The sequence below is a fragment of the Carassius carassius genome, chromosome 43 (genome assembly GCF_963082965.1).
Source record: "Carassius carassius chromosome 43, fCarCar2.1, whole genome shotgun sequence".
NCBI classification, from domain to species: domain Eukaryota; kingdom Metazoa; phylum Chordata; class Actinopteri; order Cypriniformes; family Cyprinidae; genus Carassius; species Carassius carassius.
Genome location: NC_081797.1, coordinates 11,060,971 through 11,086,048, shown reverse-complemented (window position 1 = coordinate 11,086,048; position 25,078 = coordinate 11,060,971). Strand labels below are relative to the sequence as shown.

The 25,078-nt window shown below is 41.8% G+C and overlaps 1 pseudogene; it reads left to right on the top strand.

Annotated features, from left to right (window-relative positions):
- The window catches only part of LOC132124805 (solute carrier family 23 member 1-like), a 42,389-nt pseudogene that overhangs the window by 9,040 nt on the left and 8,271 nt on the right, over positions 1–25,078 (top strand).

Genomic DNA, 25,078 nt, shown 5'->3' with positions numbered 1-25,078 from the left:
TATAGAAATACTGACTTATACAATACAGATTGTTTCATAGCAACTTCACAGAAATAAACAGGAAAACAGCAGTGGTGTAACATTTCAGCTTCAATTCTAGCACGTCTTTATCTCAAATAGCCCAGCATGGCACTAGAAATGCCAAGGTCATGGGTTTGATTCCCAGGAAAAGCAGTGTGTAAAGTAAATGAGATTCAAGTGTCTGCCAAATGCATTAATGTAAAATTTCTGCTCTACAGAAGACATTTGTTATTATTCAGGTCAAGTCAGTTCAATTGTAGTGTCAATATTTCGAAATAATTTTATCTAGCTATAATGCAGCTCTAAAAAAAGACAGGTCATACAGGTTTGAAATGACATGAGAGTGGGTAAATAATGACATAATATTAACACGAGTACCTTAAAATCATTCTGGCTCTGGTGTTTTTCAGCCATAACATTTGCTTTTAATGATTTTTATAAGTCAATGAAAGGAATATTACATTGTTTTCTATGACTACTGCCAATGCTTTTATGATAAAACATAAAATAGGCTTGACACAAAATAAACATTCTTTACATCTTCTCAGGTTGCCGATCCTCCAAGGGGGGACGTTCACCTTCATTACCCCGGCCTTGGCTATCCTCGCCCTTCCCAAGTGGAGATGCCCAAACACCAGGGCCACTCCTCACCTCAATGCCACAGATTCTGCAGCGCTCCTCATGGATGGCCATGAGATGTGGAAAGTCCGCATCCATGAGGTAATGTAGGAAATGTAATTTCAAAGCTAATCAAAATAATTGCAGTGTTCACTTTGCGCTGGAGTTTGAAACAAGTGTTGCTGTGAGTCATGTGTCAGAAGGAACTGTGAGTCACCAGCGACCGACAGACGATAATGTTCCACTTTGTGCTCAAATTATACAGGATGATCTCATTCGTATGCATATGGAGAGTGCAAACTTACATTTTTGTGAGTTTTAGAGAATTGCATATCTTAACAAAGCCTGGTTCGAAATGAAATTGCTAGAAGCTTTTTGAGCAAGTTGAATCCTCAACAATACTCTCATTGAACTTCTACATTTATGCATTGGTGGATGCTTTTGTCATCAATTTATGCATACACTGTTGATTTATGTACACAGTCGAGTGAAAAAATTGTAACGCTATTAAACATATTGATTTACAGTTACCGTAATAGAATAAAATTCATAAAAAGGATTCATAAATATTAGCATGTCTCTAAATTATTATATATATTATTGTTTTAGAACAGAAAAGATGCTAGTGTTACATTTTTTATTTTTTTATTTACCTTGTTTAATGAATAAAACAGATTTTTTTTCTCAGAACATTTTGACCTCTTCTTGTCTTCTCATAGATCTAGGGGGCCATTCTAGTGGCCTCAATGCTTCAGCTTGTTCTGGGCCTGTCGAGTCTCGTGGGTCTAGTGCTGAGGTTCATTGGGCCGCTGGCCATTGCTCCCACCATCAACCACATCAGACTGTCTCTCTTCATCCAGGCAGGGCAGAAGTCAGGAGCCCACTGGGGAATTGCAGCTTTGTGGGTTACTGTAGAGTTATGGGTAAATTTGAGAGCTGAGTCCATACAGTAATTTGTATTTCTGGTTGTGTAGGTCTTCTACAGACTATGCAATGCAAGGACCCTTTAAAAACAAAACGTGTTTATCTGTAGAGATGAATCCTCTTTACTGTTTTCATTTACATGATAATACATCACTCAGATCCTTTGCTGAGAAATGTTGTTCATTACTCATCCTCATGCATTCCTTAGAGGATACATTAATGTTGATTAGGTTTAAGTGTCTCGTCCCTCAGACCCTCCCTGTCCATGTGCCTCTGCCAAAGGTTTAAGGCACATATGTGACCCTGGACTACAAAACCAGTCTTAAGTCGCTGGGGTATATTTTCAGCAATAGCCAAAAAAAACATTGTATGAGTCAAAATTATCGCTGTGGAATTGTGACTGCACATCGGTGTAATAATTTAGGAGATGGATATACTGTGAAACTACATACATACAATATGTCCTAACATTTGAAAGCACAACTGAACGTCTATGAAACGTCGTTCAATAATACAAATTTTAAATAATGGCACCTAAATATTTGAACTAAATTTTTATTGGTAAAGCTCATTTCTTGGGCTGGAATGAGCTTTTAAACCAACACAATCTAGGTCAATGGTCCTGAAGAGGGGGAAAGAGGTGGATACGTTTTGCTTCATTGTGGATGGCGTATTTATACCATCTATCACTGAGAAACCTGTTACTAGCCTAGGCAAGGTTTTTGACTGTAGCCTTATGCCGCGTTTCCACCGAAATTACCCGGAACATTTGTACCAGGAACTTTTTTTCCCAGGAACTTTTTTCCCCCCAGACCTGTTGCTTTCTGCGTTTCCACCGCGGTGTAAAGTACCGGGAAGATTAGGCAAATAGACTGGTGTCGTAGGTCTGCGCACGTTTCTCAATAGAAAAAACGCTGATTTTGGACGTGCATTCTTGGTAGTGCGGACTTTGTGCATTTGACTCGGGAGTGTGATGTCCGCGACGACGCAAGTCCAGTAAATCTGCAAACAGCAGCGTACTTGATAACTTCAGTCAGCTGAACATGGCTACTGCTATTTTCCTCTCTGTATATTTACAATAAAACGAAATAGGATATAAAATACCACTGCCTCCTTTCGTTTTCATTTAAGCATAATAACAGCTGCAGAAATGTACTTAGTTCAGGGATATGTGTATATATACAGCCATTACAATGAAACGAAATATTATATAAATTTGCCTTTTTTATTTTCATTTTAACATATAGATAAATTGAATACAGACCAAAGATAACCTGTTAGATTTACCCAAAACGAATTATATTTTATGTTTAACCACTAAAGAAACAACAGAGCCAGCGGCACACATCAGAAGGTCTAGCCGAGGTGAGGCTGCTTCTCGGCGTATAGATGATCACTGAGCTCCCGCTGGTCGCGTCGAGCTGACCGTCTCTGAGATCGGCGAAACACATTTTTAAATAGGCGCTGTCTTCATAAATAAACCACAGATTTGAGTTTTAAACAACTACATTCTCGCCTGAAATACTTTTAAAATTACATTTCATGACACAATAACAGTAATATTTTGAAAATGTTGATCCGAATAAATGGTGGTTGAACTCAACCAATGCTGCGTGAACTCAACCAATCAGGATGTTTAGCGGCCAAGTCCCGCCCCTGAAAGTTCCGGAACTTTGAAAAAGTACCACCTCGCCAGCAGGGACTTCCTGAGGGGCATTTTTTTACCCAGAACTTTATTTAGTTCCTGGTTCCTGCGGTGGAAACACACCGAGTACCAGCCCAAAGTCCCTAGTTCCTAGGTAAAGTTCCTGCGGTGGAAACGCGGCATTAGAGATACAGAGTCAGTCCAAACAACCATCAAGAGGCTCGAAGCTTGGTTGTCGGCAGTGGACAAATCTGGCCTACCTGGCAAGTTTAAGGCATGTTTATACCAGCATGGCATTTTGCCCCATATTCTTTGGCCCTTGTTGGTATACGAGGTGACAATGTCAACAATCGAGACTCTGGAGAGGAAAATCACAAAGCCACAAAGCCTTACTAATACAGCACTTTATGGCAGGAGCAATAAGCTCCAGCTTCCTATTAGCAGTCTGGAGGAGTTGTTCAAGGTCTCTTGCATAATAGAGGCACTAGTTTACCGAGGCTCCAGAGACTCCAGAGTAGCGTTAGCGAGCACTGAGGTGTGGACTGGTAAGAAGTGGAGGGCAAAAGAGGGGCTAAAGATGACTGAGTGCTGAATGAGACACAAAGTTTATGTGGGAATGGGCGAGCAGGGCTGGGATTCATCCCACAGTCTCGGTACGCTGAGGCATGTGGAAAGAACAGATGCCATCTGGCCCTGCAGGAGGTCCTTGCAGGCGTAGAGGAGGTGAGAACCAGCAGGATGGTAAACCTGCATCAGCAGGGGGCATGGACGTGAAGGAGTGCTTGAGAAGAAACTGACCTGGAATGACATCTGAAAGGCAGAGACACAGCGTATTAAGTTCATGATTCAAGCTGTCTATGATGTGCTCTCCAGCCCGGTCAGCCTGTATGGATTAGGATTTGTAAAGAAGAATATTGGAGGATTTCGATATAAGCCAAGAGGAGACTTGTTTTCCTTTGCTAAAGTAAGGAAACTTTGCTTCCTTTGCTCCTGTTAACAAACATTGGTTTTCATGAGACTCACTGGTGCATGTGAGCAGTTCTGGAGAGAGAAGACATCATTATAGACTTAAAAATTTTTACTTAATTAACATTATTCATGTTAATAAACTCACCAATCTCAATCTATACTATAGTTGACAAAAAACCTAAATATCCCAGAATAAACACACACAAAACCTGATGACAAAAACCGATGTGATATGAAAGTAAAAGATACAGTGAAGTGCATAGATGCATCCGTAGATGCACTGGGACACAATCATCAGTGATGTTTCCTGAGATCATTGGGTGTTTCAGGTCTTTCGACATCAGACACACTCCCTCAGGCGACCCAGCTGGGGTTGATCAGGCCCCAACTTGTGTCCCAGCAGCGCTAACCCACTCTTCTGACCTTTTAATCCAAATCCACCTCGAGGCTCTTTCTGCGGCTTCTGTGATTGACTAAATAGCTCTCCTCTTTGCAGCTTCTATGATGCTGAGCAGGGTGAAGCTCTTACACAAAGAGCGAAGCCTCTGCATCCCACCTCAATGGGTTCACAGTGAGCCCTCTAACCCCTCCTCCAGCACTTCTCTTTGAGCTTGTGATACTTAAGCTGTTCAGACTCATTGGCCTCTTCCATACGGTGTCCCCAAGGGACTGTCAGTTCCACAAGAGAACCTGCTTAGACAAAGCAGATGTCACCACCATGTCTGGTCTTAAACAGGTCGATGTTACAAAATCTGTGACCTTGAGCTGCTGACCCAAGTCAACCTGCAGTTACCAGTCTGGTGCTGATGAGAGCAAGCTGGCTACTGGTGTTATCTGCAATCTATATATATATATATAAAGAGTTTACGGTCTAATACTTAAACTCTGCAGACCCAGTACTGGGTCCAAAACCACATAAAAAATGTTTGTGCTTCATTTGCAAAGCCTTCCTTATAGTATTGTCAAAAGACCCGGTACTTCGGTACCAAGTCGGTACTAAAAAAGTGAAAATGTCAAGGTACCAGGTTTCTTTAAGTACCGGTGGTACCGAGTGCCCAGTCAACCTGGTTTTTGACGCATACAGTGCTATGATTTCCGCGAAACAGAAAACGCAGACGAAATCTCAAAATTCCGTCATGAAAATGAAACTTACATTTTAATATGGACAGTCACGGAATTCGTCAAAGTTAGCATACATTTTTTACATTAAGGCATTGTGCTAGAAATATTACTATTTAGTAGAATGTATATGATACTGCTACTACTGTTGAAAAAATTAATAACACTTAATTTTTTAAAGAAATAAATCACACAATATTTCTTCCATGTTTAAATTTTAATAGCAAATCCCCTTTATTTACCAAAAAATAAAATGTTTAAATTTCATTAATTAAAAGACAAATTAAACTTGAGTGAAACTTGTTTACAGTTTTTCATAATTATATTACTTGTAGAAAAACACAATTGTAAATAAGTATAAAGAATGGCATTGGCTTTATTTTTAGTGATAAAAAGTTTTTTTTTTTTTAAATAAGCATATATTTGTGTTTTGCTTTGGTACCGAAATTGGTACAGAGAACTGTGGATTTTCACTGGTATCGGTACCGAATACTGAAATTTTGGTACCGTGACAACACTACTTCCTTAAATGGTATCAGCCCATATATGGGTCCATTTGAAAGCTTGGAGTGTCTTCGTTAAATTAATTTGGGTTTTATTATATCATAAAGTAGTAAAATTAAGCTTAGAAATATATTTGTCCCAAACATGAATTTCAACCTAACAATTGCAAATAATGTTTACAGAAGAATGTGTATTTTACATATTTTTCAAAAAACATTCAAGTCATATATCAAAAGAAAGCTCTTCAAATGGAATTTGACCATGTAGATTATTTAACTGTGTGACAATCACAGATCGAATGATCTTCAATAGAATCGTGAAATTTCTCACCTCAGAACAAATCTTTATTTTTACTCGTAGGCACCACTTCAGGCAGCCAAAAATATCTATACACTCTATATTATCTTTTAGATTCGAATCTCTTATTTCAAACAAGACCATTTTTTAATTTCTGCGTGCTTCCATCTGTGAGATGTAAAGCGTTTTGTCCAGATGCGCACCAGGAAAAAAAGACGCACTTTCTCCCAAAGACGCGCTCTCAATATCAAATGCGCTCTCGGCCTGAAGATCTTATGTTCTATAGATCTGCGCTCGGTTGTGGACTGCTATTAGTCAGATTACATATCACTCTGACCCATCGGGCCAGTGAGCTATGGAATTTTACACCTCTGCATCAACAGCGGGGGAAGGGTGGGTGCAGACAGACAGGGGTTGTCGTTAAGCAACGGCCTTACCGGATCCCAGAGGCTCGTCGGTAGGCTATTGAAGCAGAAGTCCAACAAATGCTGAAGTTAGGGGTGATTGAACCATCGCGCAGCCCGTAGTCCAGCCCGGTGTACTGGTACCCAAACCAGATGGCACCCTCCGCTTCTGCAACAACTTCCATCGGCTTAACAAGGTTTCGGAGTTCGACGGGTACCCAATGCCCTGAGTGGATGAGTTATTAGATCGGCTGGGGAGGGCCCAGTACATCTCCACACTGGACCTCACAAAGGTATATTGGCAAGTACCCCTGTCAGAGGAAGCTAAACCCAAGTGGCCAACGGCAGTATCGGACCCTCCGCTTCTGACTACATGAGGCCCCAGCCATGTTTCAATGCTTTATGGACGTGCTGCTACGGCCGCACCAGCAGTACGCCGCGGCTTACATCGATGATGCCGTCATCCATTCGTAGCATTGGGAAGACCACCTGGATCGGCTGCAGAGGGTGCTGATGGAGCTTCGGCGGGCTGGGCTCACCGCCAACCCTCATAAATGTCATCTGGCGCTCTCTGAGGCAAAGTACCTGGGGTTTGGGTAGGGCGAGGCCTTCTCAAGCCCCAGGAGAAAAAGGTGGAAGCTGTACGTGCCAGATACGGGATACAGGAGCCGTCCTGTCCCAAGTCCAGGAAGGTGAGGAACATCCCATATTGTTTATTAGCAGGAAGCTCACCACCGCCGAGAAGAATTATGCCGCGGTGCAGAAAGAAGCGCTGGCCGTGAAGTGGGCAGTCCTGGAGCTGAGATACTACCTGCTAGGCCGAAAGTTCACCCTCCTCACAGATCACGCACCCCTACAATGGATGGCCAGGGTGAAGGACACCAATGCCAAAGTAACGCGCTGGTTCCTCGCACTCCAGGATTTCTACTTCGTCGTCCGCCACCGGGCTGGAGCTGCTAATGCCAACGCGGACGGAGTCTCATGGATCTGGTCAGATTTTTCAGGTCTGTCAGGGGTCACTCCCCACCCACCCCCAATGACCCCCTTGCAGTTATTGCATCTTTTCTTCAGGACCAGGACAACACTTGGGAGGGGAGTGTAACGAGCATCCCGACCGGCTATCAACGTTGTCCTGGAAACGGATGAAGAACACCTGCACGCGCTCATCACGGGCTGATCGGCCCCAGCTGCGGCTCATTGCCAACAGCCAGATAAGCCGTTCGAGCCATGGCAACCGGGGTGAGACTCCTCCATGCTAGAGACTAACGTGCCTTCTACTCCGCTTTCCAGACACAAGTGGATAGCTGATCAGCCCCGCCACAAGCGCCACACGGAACCATGAAACACTGGACACGATGACGAAGAGCACTTACTCACCTCAGCACTGTTTATCTCACCTTGGGCACAACCGTTGTAAATAAATCCACCCTCCAGTGTATTTATTTTGAGCTCTTGTTGTCGTGTGTTCCCTCCACCCGTGACAATACACATGGATTATTACAGTGATATGTGGATGAAAATATATTTGTTTGTTTCTCTGAAGGCCATATAGCAGCTGTGGCTAGCGGACTAGCACGCAGCTCTCGTCCAGGCAGGCAATGATGTAGGAAGGGAGAGGCTGCTGGATGCAGGGATGCTGAGGTGAGATGTTCTGAATCAGTATACCAATACAGAATGCACATTAATAAAATGATATAAAGCTGGAGAATGTAGATTCTGTTTTAGATTGTGATAGACCAGATATATTTTATAATCCAGTCCTGTTTATCCTGAAAGAATAAAACTGATTGTAGAAATACAAAATGTGAAATTTGGTCCAATTTGCTTATGCCATTTTGTATATTACTACTTAGAAAAACATAAAAATGAAACCTAATTAAATCAATAATCAAGAAAAGTGCTTATGGCACATAGTAAGATAGGATTCTTGGGCTAATGTGTCTTATAAATACTGTTTTTGCAAAATGACACATTTAGATGCAAATTAGAAAAAAAATCTCCCTTCGGTTATAATGCAGTAACTCCTGTTTAGAAGCTGTTATTTGAAAAATTATTTTAGTTTTTTCTGGTACATTTTGGCATCTAGTGGCATCAAAAAAAGGATATTTCAAAGAGCTATCCCTAATAGAACAGAGTTACAGATTTAAAAACAAAATTTTTCTTTTCAAAAAGCTCCTATGTTTGTTTTGTGTTTATTGTAATATTTGAAACACATATAATGTTATTTATAAAGAATTACACTCATATTTTGTAGTTCAAAGGGTTTTCTTTAAAATTAAACATTGACTTTTTTTTCCTCCATTGTATGTGTGTAGGGTAAACATTTGAATTTGAGTATGTCAAATTTAGGTGAAAATACCAAAGAACACCCCTGGGCTTATGTGTCTAAAATCCACAGGGCCAAAAATTCCAATGGTTGAAAAAACATGCACATCTATTATCTCTTAACTGTAAAAATTACAGAAGAAATAAACAAATTAATCTTATCATAAATTAAAATAGCAACAAAGAGACAAAACATTTTTATTCAAAGATATATGGTTTCCCTGGAACATTTTGTTAACTCTCTGGCATTTATGAATAATACATGTCACATGAATGATTTTCATAGTCAACAAACATGAACGGTAACTGTTTCAACAGTACTGTCACAGCTGTTTCCCAAGTGCTATTTGCAATCAAAAGACATGTCTGTTTAAAAAAGAATGAGCCATCTTGAATGGCAGTGTTTCTTTCAGAATGCACAGATGAGAGATACATCTGCTCTGAGGGCATTGGTGATAAAGTGATGTGAATGGGTTATGAATGGGGAAGATTTAGCAACTGTCATTCACAGTGAACCATAGTTTGCTTTTGCTACCCATAAAGGTGTGGTGTATTAATGTATCCAACACTTGAAGCAGTCAGGCATATGATTCATCACCCTGTTTCAGCTTTCCGCCCAGTTTCAGCTCTGTTAAGAAATTAAGGAATGCTTTTAACACCCAATGCCTCTCTGCTATGAATCAGTTTGCAAATAAATGTATTTGAAACGGCTTAAAAGGGTGCCCATTTTCCACAAGTTGATATGATTTTTTAGGGTCTTAATGAAAAATCAATAACATACTTTGGTTACAATTTTCAATGGTAGTGTAAAACAACACCGTTTTTACCCTGTCAAAAACAGCTCTGTTCATAGCAAGCCGTTTCCTTCCATGTTGGTTTAAATGCTAATGATCTCTTCTGGCCCTGCCCCTCTCTTCAATCATGGGAGAGGCCTGTGCAGAACTACCTCATTCTGCCAAGAATCTGAAAATGGCTTGATATGAGAAAGGGTTTTGGATTTATCGCGATTTAAAAAAAAAAGAACACAGGGTGGATTTTTATCATTAGAGGGTGGTTGTGTACACACACTGCCAACACACATTTTAGTTCACACAACATGTAAATTGAATTTTGCAGCCAATGACCCCTTTAAGGTTTCCAGCATTACTTTGCACAGCGTCCCATTTGACTTCTTTAGATATAGCCCATAATATGTACCGCTCGGAAGCTTCCATGTTGGGGAATGTGGTATTTTAATCTTCAAATAGCTAATTCAGGTTTGACTGCACCAGTGTCTGAATGTTACTGAGGAGAATTCATTGTTTCACCTGAACCACTTAAAATTACATCCCTTGAGACATCTATGTGCTTCGGGCTGATCTATGATAATAAAGCATGGGCCTCATTTTACTGTGTGCATTTTACAATATATGCCCCTCTCAACCATTCACTCTGAATGATAGCAGATGTCTTATGAAGCCATCCTTTGGCAACACATTGTTCTTTTGAATGTACTGAATATTGTAGTTTTTTTGTTATTTATTTTTTTATTTGTAGTATGTTTTTAAAAGAACTGTTTTCTATTTTAATATATTTCAAAATGTAATTTATTCCTCTGATGGCAAAGCATCATTACTCTGCTCTTCAGTGTCACATGATCCTAAATCATTCTAATATACTGACTTGGTGCTTAAGAAATGTTTCTTATAATCAATGTTGAAAACAATTGAGCTTTTTGTAGAAACCATGATACATTTTTTCAGGATTATTTAATGAATCGAAAGTTCAAAAGAACATAATTTATTTGAAATAAATAATATACAAGCACACTTTTTTGCATTTGTCAAATGGACTCTCTGACCTTTCATTCAATTTGGCTGTGACTAATTACTAATTTAACTGCCATACACAGCCTTGAAAAACACACCACATCATACCAGAAAGGCTGTTTCAAATCTGGTATTTTAGGTATTTATTTGATTAAAATCTTGTTCAATCTTGGATAGGAGTCAAAGTAAACATACTTCTGAGATACTATAACAAAAGAAAAACGAATCAATCCAAAGGTTTCTTGAGTTTAAGTGGACTGAAAAATTATTTTCCTTTTAACCTTATAAACGTGTAGTTATGTATATAGTCTCAGCATGCCAGTATATACTTTTATATACTGCCAGTATATAAAACTATATACTCTTAATTTTTATTTTTTAATCATAAACTATAGTAAGAAAAACCTTACTGTTGCTCATCTCTTAACTCTTGCTTTTTTAGGACAGTGGGGTTTGCTGACTGTGAGTGTGTCATCTGTGCTGGGCATGATGGCTGGAGTCCTGGCTTCAACAATGGAGTCCATTGGAGACTATTATGCATGCACTCGTCTCTCTAGCACCTCCACCGCCCACGCATGCTATTAACCGTGGCATTGCAATTGAAGGCATGGGCGGCATCTTGGCTGCCCTGTGGGGTAATGGTAAAGGCACCACTTCCTAAAGCCAGAATATCACCGCTCTGGGAATTACAAGGGTAGGGCTTGTCTGTTTATTGATAATAATACATATAACTATATTCATTGTTGTTGCCACCAACGCCTTGTTCAAATTCAGTTCTGTTGTACATTAACAAAGCATGTTATTTGTTATTTCAATACTTTTATGCTACTATTCAACTAAAACTTTCACTCTCCTGAAGTCAAACTTAAGTACAGCACCAAAGTTTGGCATAATTTTTTTTTTGAAAGAAGCCTCTTATGCTCACCAAGACTGCATTTATTTGATCACAAAAACAGTGAAACTCTTAATATTGTGAGTCTATATAAATAAATGTATTATATTTATTTATATATAGGGCTGGAGTGGATTTGCTTATAGCCCCCCAGCTCAGCCGCCATGTGTTGGAGTTCACCCCAGTGAATGAGAGGATCGCTTCCCTGCGCCTTCGAGTCGGGGATAGCTCTCTCACTGTCGTTTGTGCCTACGGGCCGAACGGCAGTGCGGACTACCCGGCCCTCTTGGAGTCTCTGGGAGGGGTGCTGGAAAGTGCTCCAACTGGAGACTCCGTCGTTCTACTGGGGGACTTCAACGCTCACGTGGGCAGTGACAGTGACACCTGGAGGGGCGTGATTGGGAGGAACGGCCCCGCTGACCTGAACCCGAGTTCTGTTATTGGATTTCTGTGCTAACCACGGTTTGTCCATAACGAACACCATGTTCAAGCATAAGGGTGTCCATCAGTGCACGTGGCACCAGGACACCCTAGGCCGGAGGTCGATGATCGACTTTGTGGTCGTGTCATCAGACTTTCGGCCATATGTCTTGGACACTCGGGTGAAGAGGGGGGCGGAGCTGTCAACTGATCACCACCTGGTGGTGAGTTGGATCCGATGGCGGGGGAGGAAGCTGGACAGACTCGGCTGTTGGGAACGTTTGGCCGAGCCCATTGTCAGAGAGATCTTCAACTCCCACCTCCGGCAGAGCTTCGACCGGATCCCGAGGGAGTCTGGAGATATTGAGTCCGAGTGGACCATGTTCTCCACCTCCATTGTCGCAGCGGCTGCTCGGAGCTGTGGCCGTAAGGCCTCCGGTGCCTGTCGAGGTGGCAATCCCCGAACCCGGTGGTGGACACCGGAAGTAAGGGATGCCGTCAAGCTGAAGAAGGAGTCCTATCGGGCCTGGATGGCTTGTGGGACTCCGGAGGCAGCTGACAGGTACCGGCAGGCCAAGCGGACTGCAGCCCGGGTAGTCGTGGAGGCAAAAAATCGGGCCTGGGAGGAGTTCAGTGAGGCCATGGAGAAAGACTATCGGTTGGCATCGAAGAGATTCTGGCAAACTGTTCGACGCCTCAGGAGGGGGAAGCAGTCCCCTACCAACATTGTTTACAGTGGAGATGGGCACCTGTTGAACTCAACTGGGGATATCGTCGGGCAGTGGAAGGAATACTTCGAGGATCTCCTCAATCCCACCGACTTGTGTTCCGTTGAGGAAGCAGTGGCTGGGGACTCGGAGAAGGACTCGTCCATCACCCGGGCTGAAGTCATCGAGGTAGTTAAAAAGCTCCTCGGTGGCAAGGCACCAGGGGTGGATGAGATCCGCCCTGAGTACCTCAAGTCTCTGGATGTTGTGGGGCTGTCTTGGCTGACACGCCTCTGCAAAATCGCATGGCGGTTGGGGACAGTACCTCTGGACTGGCAGACCGGGACGGAGAGTGTGTTCCAACTATAGGTTTGGGGACCATACGATTTCGTCGCTGCTTTTTGCGGATGATGTTGTCGTGTTGGCCTCCTCAGACCAGGACCTTCAGCATGCACTGGGGCGGTTTGCAGCCGAGTGTGAAGCGGCTGGGATGAGAATCAGCACTTCCAAGTCCGAGGCCATGGTTTCTCAGTCGGAAAAGGGTGGATTGTCCACTTCAGGTTGGTGGAGAGATCCTGCCTCAAGTGGAGGAGTTCAGGTATCTTGGGGTCTTGTTCACGAGTGAGGGAAGGATGGAACGTGAGATTGACAGACGGATCGGTGCAGCTTCTGCAGTAATGCGGTCGCTGTACCGGTCTGTCGTGGTGAAGAAGTAGCTGAGCTGTAAGGCAAAGCTCTCGATTTACCGGTCAATCTACTTTCCTACTCTCACCTATGGTCATGAGCTGTGGGTCATGACCGAAAGGACAAGATCCCGGATACAGGCAGCCGAAATGAGCTTTCTCCGTCGGATGGCTGGGAGCTCCTTTAGAGATCGGGTGAGAAGCTCCGTCACTCGGGAGGAGCTCAGAGTAGAGCCGTTGCTCCTCCACATCGAGAGGAGCCAGCTGAGGTGGCTCGGGCATCTATTTCGGATGCCTCCTGGACGCCTTCCCAGGGAAGTGTTCCAGGCATGTCTCACTGGGAGGAGGCCCCGGGGAAGACCTAGGAAACGCTGGAGGGACTATGTCTCCCGGCTAGCCTGGGAACGCCTCGGGGTCCCTCCGGAAGAGCTGGAAGAAGTGGCTAGGGAGAGGGAAGTCTGGGCGTCTCTGCTTAGACTTTTGCCCCCGCGACCCGGCCCCGGATAAGCGGAAGATGATGGATGGATGGATTGATATATATATATATATATATATATATATATATATATATATATATATATATATATATATATATAAATATATATAATTAAAATGTAAAGTAATGTATATATTACATTTATATATTTATTGGTATTATCAATGTTAATGGGGTGGTTAACTGTTTTTTTTCTAGGCGTGATTGTGTTTATGGGGTGCAGTCTTATGTGTTCATGCTTCATTAAAAAAAAAAAAATCCACATAATTAACCTTTATTCCACACTGATCTGTCCCTTCTCAAATGCCTCGATTTGCTAAACCACCTCGAGCGCGTCTGAACATCCCACTCCTCAAGCTCAGAATATGCTCCAGTTGTATTGTAAATGACGTTCTATATATTGCTAATCAATTTGAGCCGATCATTATTTGGTGTAACAGAATTTGTTGACACTTTAATTTGTAAAAAACACATAATTGCACACATGCAAAACACGCAAAACTCAACACATTTGAACAGTCAATAGTAAATATTTAAACAAATACTATGCATTTGAACAGTCAATATTAAATACTTTAACTAATAACAAAACATACTTCCATTAGCTGATTGTAGCAGAGTTAGAATAACCTCCTCTCCTAGGTTCACGAAATGGTCTTCCATAAAATACGTTGCTGTTATGTTGTAAGTTAATGTTGTAAGATTCGTAGATTTATCTACTTTCGGAAGGCCAAATGAAGTACTTTTGCCTAGATACCACTAACTGCAGTTGTAACCCCCACTTCTGTCTTTGCGTGTACATTTGGGCTGCATTACGCAAATATTTCCACATAGTGACATAGAGATGTGGTGGTATATAACAAAATTTATATTAGTTATTAAGATCGATGTGGTTTGGAATTGGGGGAAAAAATATAACCAGAATATCAACGTTTTGTTACTAGAAATAATCAAGCAGTTGAGATTTGCTGTATATTATGAGCTTTATGTGAGTATACTACATGCATGCAGATAAAGTTGAATATAGGCAACTAAAATCCAATTTAACTGTGTGAATAATATATTTTACATTTTGCAACAGTATAAATAATCATGCAGCAAAGATTTAACTGTATATAGAATGCTATATAACAGTTTTTCCCGAAAGCATTGTTATCAAAGCAGTATGGAAAACATTTGTAAATTAATGAATACTGATAATTTGGAAGTACAAATATTCCAGGTACTGAACTAAAATCATAATGTTTCACTATAGAAAAAAAGAGAGAGAAGTAAAAGATAAATTAATTATCATTAATAGTTAAAAATGTTACTACCCTAAAGAATCTGCAAGTCATCCTGGAGATAACGTGTTCTGAAGTTCAGGCTGTTTAGGATCTTAACACTGAGTATTTGTACCTTTTGTGATCGTTCCTGTGCATGAGTCCTGGGCAATGAAGGTGTCCACTGTTCTCAAAAATCCTCCAGGTCCTGTAAATTCTTCTGGTTTCTCAGCATCCTCTGCACTTTTGAACTCTTACCCATTTAGGACAATTGAGGGACTCATCCACATTGATTACAAGCAGCTTCAAGCCATCATTAATTCTTGAAGAAGCAACACATGACATTATTGTGATTTTTTTTTTTTTTTTGAGGAATGTTTAAACATCCATTTTGTAATGTCTTCAGCGAAGTGCTATTTCCAAAATTTCCAAAAGGTCTTATTTAAAATATTTTCTCTCTGTTTTGAAATTTTCTTTTAAATCTTTTGATTCTCAGTTTCTCAACCTTCAGTGGTTTTGTGCTTCCAACCTGGTTTCACTCGAACCCAGGCATGATCAACACAGGTGAATATATATATATATATACATATACACACATACAAATTTACAGCATTTAATCCATCAGCAATAGGTATATAAAAAAGTGGTATTAGTCAGCAAAAGCAATAGTTAAAGGGTTAGTTCTCCCAAAAATGAAAATTAGGTCATAAATTACCCTGAAGTCATCCTAGGTGTATATGACTTTCTTCTTTCAGACGAATCCAGTCAGAGTTATTTAAAAAAATGTCTTTGATCTTTCAAGCTGTATTGCATGCATCAGTCCAAAGGTATTGCATGCATCAGTCCAAAAGAATTGTAATAAAAAGCGCATCCATTAAAAAAAAAACAGAGCTCCAGAGAGTGAATAAAGGCCTTCTGTAGCTAATCGATGTGCTTTTATAAGAAAAATATCCATATTCTAAATGTAATAATCACTTTAATGTAGCTTGCACCAACAGTTGTTCACAGAAGCAGTTCAGGGGCAGATGATGTATGAGGTCGGTGCTGCGCATGCGCCGGTGAGTCTCATGAAAACCAAAGTTTGTTAACAATTCTCGTTTTGTACTTCTAATTAGTGATCGTTGTTTTTGTTTTTTTTTATGGATGCACTTTTTTATTAAAATTCTCTTGGACTGATGCAGTGCAACACCCGCTGAGTGGCATCAAACAGCTTGAAAGATCAAAGACAATTTTTAAATAACTCTGATTCCTTAGAAAGAAGAAAGTCATATACACCTATGATGACTTCAGGGTGAGTAATTTATGGCCTAATTTTCATTTTTGGGTAAACTAACCCTTTAAAACTACATTCAACTTGTAGATCTCATTATGAAAACCCAAGATATGAGTATTTAGCGTCTGTGCTGTTTTAGATAGACTGCTGGTAGTATAATCCTTGAACACATGGGTACCCTGTAGTACGGCCAAAAAGATCAAAAGAAACCAAACCTGGACAGCAGACAAGAGTTTGCTTGTGATGTTAACCTGGGGTCTCATTTATAAAACTATGCGTAGGATCTTTACTAAAAGTTTACGTGCGCCCAAAAGCCAAAAATGGCGTACGCCAAAAAATATTCCGATTTATAAAACCGTGCGTACGCACACCTGTAAGCAATGTTCCCTTTATAAATCACAGATCACCCGCAGATGTGCGTACGTGAACCAGCCTCATATCCCGCCCTGTACACGCCCATTTTTAACCATAAATAGTCAATGCAAATCACCTCATGATTGCTGATCAGCATGTAAATGAGAGTGGAATCCCATATATACCTGGAAAACTGGCATGCGACCCGCCAATTAATTAATCCAAGAAAGTGAAAACGTGCATTTCTGTTAGCCTAATTTTAATAATGGCGACAGGTGAGAAAAGAGGAAAAAAACGTAATTTCTCAGATACTGAGATTGAAACACTTGTAGGGGAGGTGGAGGCTCGGAAAACTGTGTTATTTGGTGGCCACAGCAGTGGGGTCACTAATAAAAAGAAGCAGTGCGAGTGGCAAAGTATTGCTTCTGCCGTCAATTGTGTCAGTGGGACAGAACGGACAGTTGCAGAATTAAAGAAAAAATGGTCCGACCTGAAGGTATACAAATTTTTTTTTTACCAACATATTACATTTGTGTTTTATTAGGCTATATACCTATATAAATAGCAATATTGATTTTCAAAAAGTTTTATTTACATGTGCTTAGGTACAGTATGCAAAATATGTGAAATAAAGATTCTCATTCATTCAAGGTGGAGGCAAAGAGAAAACTGTCCTCCCACCGCCAGAGCGTGGCTGCAACTGGTGGGGGCCCATGTACAGCTGATCTCACATCAGTGGACAGCAAAATTGCGGCTATAATTGGGGAGGTCAGCGTGTGTGGTATTGTGTCGGAAAAGGAGGGAGACACTGACGTGACTGAAACCACAGAGGAGCAAGGTTAAACCGATTTTTAATCATTAACGCTGTACATTTGAGTGTGTGGGGTGATAAATGGATAAATGTTGCCAATTGTTTGTCCTCCAGTCCTTCCGGAGTCTGAAGCTGTAAATGAACAGGAGGTTCAGGGTGAGGGGTTCTCAGATGCAGATGCACAGCGTCCGGCTCAAAGCAGTGCCCCTTCTGCGTCTGGCACGTCCAAAAGTGGTCGGGTACTCACTGACGCAGTCCTGCAGTTACAGCGAGAGACAAACGCTGTCAACAGGGTTGCAGATGAGCTACGGCAGATGAGAGAAGTGATGCAAGAAATTGCACAATCATTAAAAGATGCAGTTAAAACATGAACCTTGAGTTTTGTCTTTCTTTACAAACGCCGCATGACATCCTCACGGATTCTTGCACCTCGTTGATATCCCTCTTGTCGGCCAGGGGGCTGTGGCTCGGGGTCGTAATGCTGGGGTAGAGGGAGATCAGGAGGGAGAGGAATACCGTTTCTCAGTGCTATATTGTGCAAAACACCACACGCCCTGACAATCTTGCACACTTTTGCTGGATGGTATAAAAGTCTGCCACCCGAGGCATCCAGAGCACGCCATCTGCATTTCAGGATGCCGATGGCACGCTCCACAACTGCGCGGGCACGAGAGTGGACCTCGTTATAATGAGTTTCCTCTGCGCTCTGCGGGTTTAAAAATGGGGTGAGGAGCCAGCGTCTCAGGGGGTAGCCACTGTCGCCTGCAGGTTATAATTATATTAAAAACAAAATTGTTACAGTTTCTACTTTTTAATATTGTTAAACTCACCAAGAAGCCAGCCATCACGTACTGCGCCTGCATTTAGTCTGTTCCCTACACTGCTATGTGTCAAGATAAAGGAATCATGTGTTAAACCAGGCCAGCGTGCCACAATGTTTGTGAGGGTCATGTTGGAGTCACATATGATTTGCACATTAATAGAATGCACATGCTTTCTATTAACATAAGCAAATTCATTTTCAGATGGTGCCCTTATAGCAACATGAGTGCAGTCAATTGCGCCGATTACATTTGGGAAACCAGACATTGCTGCAAATTGCGTTTTAATTTCGGCCTGTTCTCGCACAGTGTAGGGGAACCTGATGTATCGACTAACCATATTAAGTATACCATTTAAAACGACAGATATTATGGCACTCAGGGACGGCTGTGATATACCAGACCTATAGGGTGAGATGATAGATTCCAATAGAATTATTTCATATACAAAAAGGTCTTAGAGACAAATTTGAGGATTACTTATAGTTTTTTTATATTATTAATTTACCTGTCTGCCAATTCCCGCTGGAAACAGCCGGTTGCCAAGAACCCCAGAGTGGTGAGGACTTGTATTTGGACTGGGATGGCATGGTTCCGGCGTGTTGCCCTCTCTAATACTGGACCCAATTCAGCACATAGATCCAAGAGCACAGCTCTAGGGAATCTAAATCGGCTTATTAGCCAGTCATCATCATGGGCCAGGAAATCATCATGGTCCCTGAAAACTCGTTCTCTCCTTATTCTGCCATTAGCGTAATCCTCCAACAGTGCCAGGAGTGCCATCATGAAGCATTACATACCCGGGTCACCGGAGAATTTATATGTTTCTAGCAAATAGACTGATCGTTAACACCTTGACAAAATCACTTAATTAATTTGTGGGCGAAAATTTAAGACGAAAATGTTATAGTGAACACATGCTTCTTGACGGTTTTGTAATGAACACCGTAATAGTTAGGACCGATGATGAGTAGCGATTGTGCTTCATGACTGTATTTGCAGACTTTGACATTTTATGATATAGGCTATGTACATTAAGGAAAATATTTCCTTTTTACACTGTGTTCTGCAGTTCTCTAATAAAAGGGTATTTCATGCTATTCTGTAGGCTATCACATGTATCGCGCCATGTCCTCCTGTGCTCCCGTTGTGGACAATGTGACTGTAAGGCAGCGCTGATTATTATTTTATTTTACTTTTAATACATTTTGAATTACGTTTGGATTTTACTAGATGTATATAGCCTAAAACAATCGGCACAAATAACACTGTTGGATTTAATCTTCATGATAATGTGGATATAACGTATGAAATGGAGTGAAAATTAAATGTCATTCATTCTTATAATCGTTCTTCTCACATTTATTTTCTACAATCTAACTTCAGTTCACGACCTCACCATCAGTGTCGCCAATTCCCTTTGTCTCCAGAATGTGCGTACGCACGGCTCAAAGTTTGCTTAAAGGTGCGCACATTCTCCCGTCAAGTTTGTTTTTTATAGATCACAACCTTTGCGTGGGAACTGGCGTACGTACGTTTCCAGCCCCGTTTTGTGCGTACGCACGCTTTATAAATGAGGCCCCTGATCTTGTGCAAAAACTCTAGGCATTCACACAAAATTAGTTGTTTTTTAATCAAATCTTGATTGCTTTGATATAAACTTTATTTGATATAGTTTTTTCTGAATCTCATACTTGTCTGTCACAGGACCAATACAAGACTTCTAATGTGACTGCATTTAAAAAATGCAGAATGCAAACAACCTTTTGAAGGTAGTTCCTGCATTTTGCTGTCATGAACTTATAATTAACTGTACACATTATCCATTAAATCATTAAACAATAACTCGATAAACAACTAAAATAATAGTGTGTGGGTCAGCGCTGACCAGTGTTGGGAAAGTTCACTTTCTACATGAACTAGTTCAAAGTTCAATTCACAAATTTTAAAATGAACTAGTTCAGTTCATAGTTCAAACTACAAACTTTTGAACTAAAGTTAACAGTTCCAAAAATGAACTAGTTCATAGTTCTTTTTTTCCATACGTTGCTGCGAGCTATTATTTTTCAAAATTATTGCCACAGCCCATATAGAATCACAGACAGCAATTATTTTATCAGTTTTAACAATGAAGCTATGCGTCAGATTTCATCTTCATATCCAATTTTGAATCCTTATCCAACCAGGGTTTACATTAGCATTGAGGGGACAGCATTTCCCCATTGTTGCTTTAATGCTTTGTCTCCCATTCTCACCGACCTTGTCATAAACATCATAAAATTCTTTTAAATGATCATACGCCTTCTTGCTACATGCTGCTGTCGTTTGCTGTTTTTTTTTTGATGACGCGTCACGCATGCGGCGGACGGCGGTGCGACACTGGTGGCTGGTGTTGCCAGATTGGGTGTTTGTCCGCTACATATTGTAATAAACCTAGATAGGGAATTTAATGTTGTGGCTAGAGGAATCTACTCTACAGACCAAGCAACACCACAGGGGTAGAAACAGTAATCTTTATTACATATAGAATTCATGCAGTTACCAAACATGTCAGACTGGGTCAGGTTCTGGAAGTCCTAAGTACTAATGTTAAACAAATCTGGGCGAACAACACCACCATAGAAGCTGCTACACAGAGAACCACAATAAATAAACCAAAGCTATGAAACACATATCACCCCCGCAGGACACGGCACAAGTTCACACAAAACGTAACCTTCACGCCAAAGACGCCATCAGACTGCCACATAAGAATTCAGTTCATCATAACCCTCCCACCCCATCATGAAATGGCTATACTGCTAGATTTAAAAATCACACACACACACACACGCACACACACACACACACAAAGAGTTAAAAACTTAGCTCTCCCGGGATACAAGACCCTCCCCCAGGGTCTAGGCTTTGGCGCTGGTTGGTAGAGGGGAACAAGCAGTCACCAGTCCAGCGCTCGCGAGGCCCCCGACTGTAGCGAAAACGGAGCACCCCTGGTCTGAGAAGCCGCGCCGCCCAACGCACTCCTATACCCAGCCTTATCTACAGGTTAGCCTGCTAAACTATCTTCACCGCCGGCAGCCCTAAACAGCATGCGAACGGCACCCACCCCCCAACCTTGAGTGCAGCTCGGCGTTTAGCAAAAACACTGCTTCCCAGCCCTCTCACACTTTGCTGTGCTTCTCTATTTATCATTCTCTCTCCTTCACGCTCATCAATGGTCAGGTGCAACAATTATTTAACTCAACCCCAACAATTATTTAACTCAACCCCCTCTTCCCTCAAATCCCTCCCCCCCCACACACAACAATCATAATGCATCTTTACCACGTCACTTCATTACACTCCCCCCACCCATAAAGCAGACTCGTCCTCGAGTCAAATTCAAAACATCTCATAGTCCCGGGACCACACCGGTGCCCTTCTTGCTCGTCCTAGACGCAAGTCCTTGGATAACATTGCACCTTGTTGGACCTCCCCAGTCATTGGAACTTGGCTAGTCATGGATTGTTTCATATGCCCCGTGTGTGAAGATCCTTGACCACCCTGGTCCTGTGTGGTTGGAGCCCGCCGTTCCCTTTGCCCTTGTGATCCCACTGAGGTAGCACTGCTTCCTGGCACACCACTTGCTTCACTCGTAGGTGTGACTGGAGGCCCCTCAGATCTGGCCCCTGGCACTGCCACCTCGCTCTCTCGACCCACCGTAGAATCTGAAGTCTGCAGCCAGGTCTCCTTAGGTGGGACACCAACCATCCGTGGGCTCTCTGCAGCCTCTTGGCTGGTAACCTCTGTCACAGAAGCAAGACATGGTTTAAGTCGGTTGAAGTGCACCACTATTTCTATTCCCCCCTCAACTGGCACAAGTCTGTACAGAACTTCAGTTATCCTCTCTTTGACTTTATAAGGCCCCTTAAACCTTCGTTGTAATTTTGGACAGAGCCCCCTTTTCCTCACTTTCCCCCGAACCCAGACCAATTCTCCTTCAGAATAAAATTGGAAATGATCATACATATTTTTTTGTTTATTTTTTCATGAAGCATGTGTCATTAGCACACGTAGCTGCGTAATATAGCTAACATAACATTACTTAGCGAGCCGTAGTAGAGGCTTTGGAAGGAGCCCAGAAGGGAGGGGGTGGAGTGAATGGAAATAATGAGCTGTCTTTAAAACAGTCGTGAGAGGTCTACAGACACTCGATTTTTATACTTTCTTTTTCATAGTACTTACATTTTAATTATGTATTGATATATAAATAAAGTTTAAACCAAATTTGGAAAAAAAGTTTTTTATACATTTTTTACCTACCCTGCCTTTAATTTTATTCAATAAGCTAAGTGAGTATTTGTTGAATACTTTTCTTCATTGATACATCTTGTATCTTATTTATTTTTTGTTTATAGTGAGAATTCATTCTTTTTGTGAATTTAAAATTTTATTTATTCAGTAAACCCTATTTTTATTTAACATTTTAATAACTGAGTCCTGAGTATTTATTTAGTGTAAGATATCATTGGGTAATAGATTTAATATGTAAATGATATTTCATGTGAATATGGTTTAAGTCAGTTACACAAAATTAAGTACACAGGGTTGTGGTTTAAAAGTTTATTAGTTATTCAAAGCACATGTAAAGTTACACAAACAGACAATTAAACAGGTCGTCAGCAAAAATTCTATATATTATATACATTTTACTGGGATTAAGTTAAGAACCCAGGAACGCCCTTTAGTACCAGGAGATAGGCCTAGGGGGCGCTACACAAATTGGAGGCACCGCTGGGATCCTTTTTGCTGTAATTTCCTTCCTGTTAACGTTGATGATGCTCCAGAGAGTGCTAAGTTGAACTTGCATTGCTGTCTTTGATCTGGAGTGGGAAAAAAATGGAATTAGGAAACAGTTCTGCTTTGCAACAAGAGCTGCTGGATTGGTGTAACGATGCATTGGTTCAGCCCGATCATGCATTACTGTTGTTGGATGTTCCAGCTAATGCTGCCATAGCCTTTATTGAGAGCACAATTGAAACTGTGAAAATATTTGGCAGAGTACGTGTTCGTTCTTCGAAAGAAGGTCCGTCTAAAACAAGTTTGCTGGTGCTGTGTGAATGTCATGAAAAGATTGATCCTTCTCGTGTCCCTACTGATGTATTACCTAAGGATGGCGATCCTCCATGGAAGATTGTGGTTGTCAGAGACAAAGAGCCTGGTCCTGATGATTTTTCAGCAAAACTCAGAAAACCTCTACAAGATGAAGGCAAATCCATGACTGATGTTCCAGCTTTGCTTTCCCCTTTTCCTACTAGTTCTCCTGAAGCAGTAATTCGTGCAGTTGGTGAGCTCCTGGAAAAGTTAGATTGTCTAATGGTGATGCTAGTGCATCTGAGTACCTTGTTGCACTTGAAAGTGCTTTTGGGACTTCAGAGTCCAGTGAAGATTTGTATTTTGCGTTCAGGCTTCTTTGCCAGAACTCCGGTGAAGCACTGTCTGAGTTTCTCCGTTGAATGGAGAAGTCATTGACCAAAGTAGTTCAGAGAGGTGGACTACAACCTGCACAAGTTGACCGGGTGAGAATTGAGCAACTTCTTCGTGGCGCTGTAGAGTCCGACTTGATGTTGCTGAAGTTACGGCTGAGAGAGAGAAAAGAGTCCCCGCCTACTTTCTTGAAACTACTGAACGAGATTTGGGAGGAAAATGAAGCCACCCGGTGTAAGCTTGATGCAACAGTGAAACCTGTGATCCCAAAAGCGTCGCCACCACCAAAACCACCTGAAATTCAAGCATTGAAAGCTGAGGTCAAGGAGCTGCGTGCCAAGCTGTAAGAGTCACGCAAGGCACCAGAATCACCTGAAGCCCCAGAACAGAAAGCAAAGATGACTTCTAAGAGTGCTGAAGCACGAATAGACCCTGAAGTACAGAGCTTGAAGACTCAAGTCCAGCAACTGCAAAAACAGCTGACTGTAATGAAAGTAGAGGGCAGTGCAACCCAAAGAAGAACGACATTTCAGCGCAAGCTGTGAGCTCTTATGAGAGAAACAGGCCCTCAGTCAGCCGTGATGGTGGGAAGGTGGGATGGCCAAAGGTGGGAAGAGTGAGCCGATTCCACATCCGACTGTGAGCAGAGATGCCCACTGCAAGAAGAGCCATGTTCGTAAACCTGCTCAAAGCAACCTTCCTAGTGGTTTGGTAGGTCCCGCCTCCACTATTTGCGTTAAGATCAATGGCCATTCATGCAATGCCTTATTGGACAGTGGATCTCAAGTCACAATAATATTTGACAAGTGGCAAAAGAAATACTTACCCAATGTTCCCATCCACCCCATCACTGGTCTTTTGATATGGGGTTTGAGCTCCTCCAGCTACCCATATCAAGGCTACATAGTAGTAGATGTGGAGTTTCCAGCCACACTTACAGGAGTGAGTGAGTCTATCTCCGTGTTAGCATTAGTTTGTCCCGAGTCAAGTGGCCCAGACCATATTCCTGCCATCATTGAGACAAATGCCAACTTATTCCATCGTTTAGCTGCTCTTTGCAAAGATGCTGACATTCCAGACTCACAGGCTCGCGCTTTCAGAATTTTGCCACAGACAAAACCAGTGAAACTCTCCCATAGCCAAGAGGTGGATGTGGAAGAGCCGAAGGGGGACGTAAAATGGATGGGTCTCGGTCCTCTATCTGTTCCTGCCAGAGGTGAACGATATGTCGTCTGCAAAGTTGGATGCAAGGAGCCCTT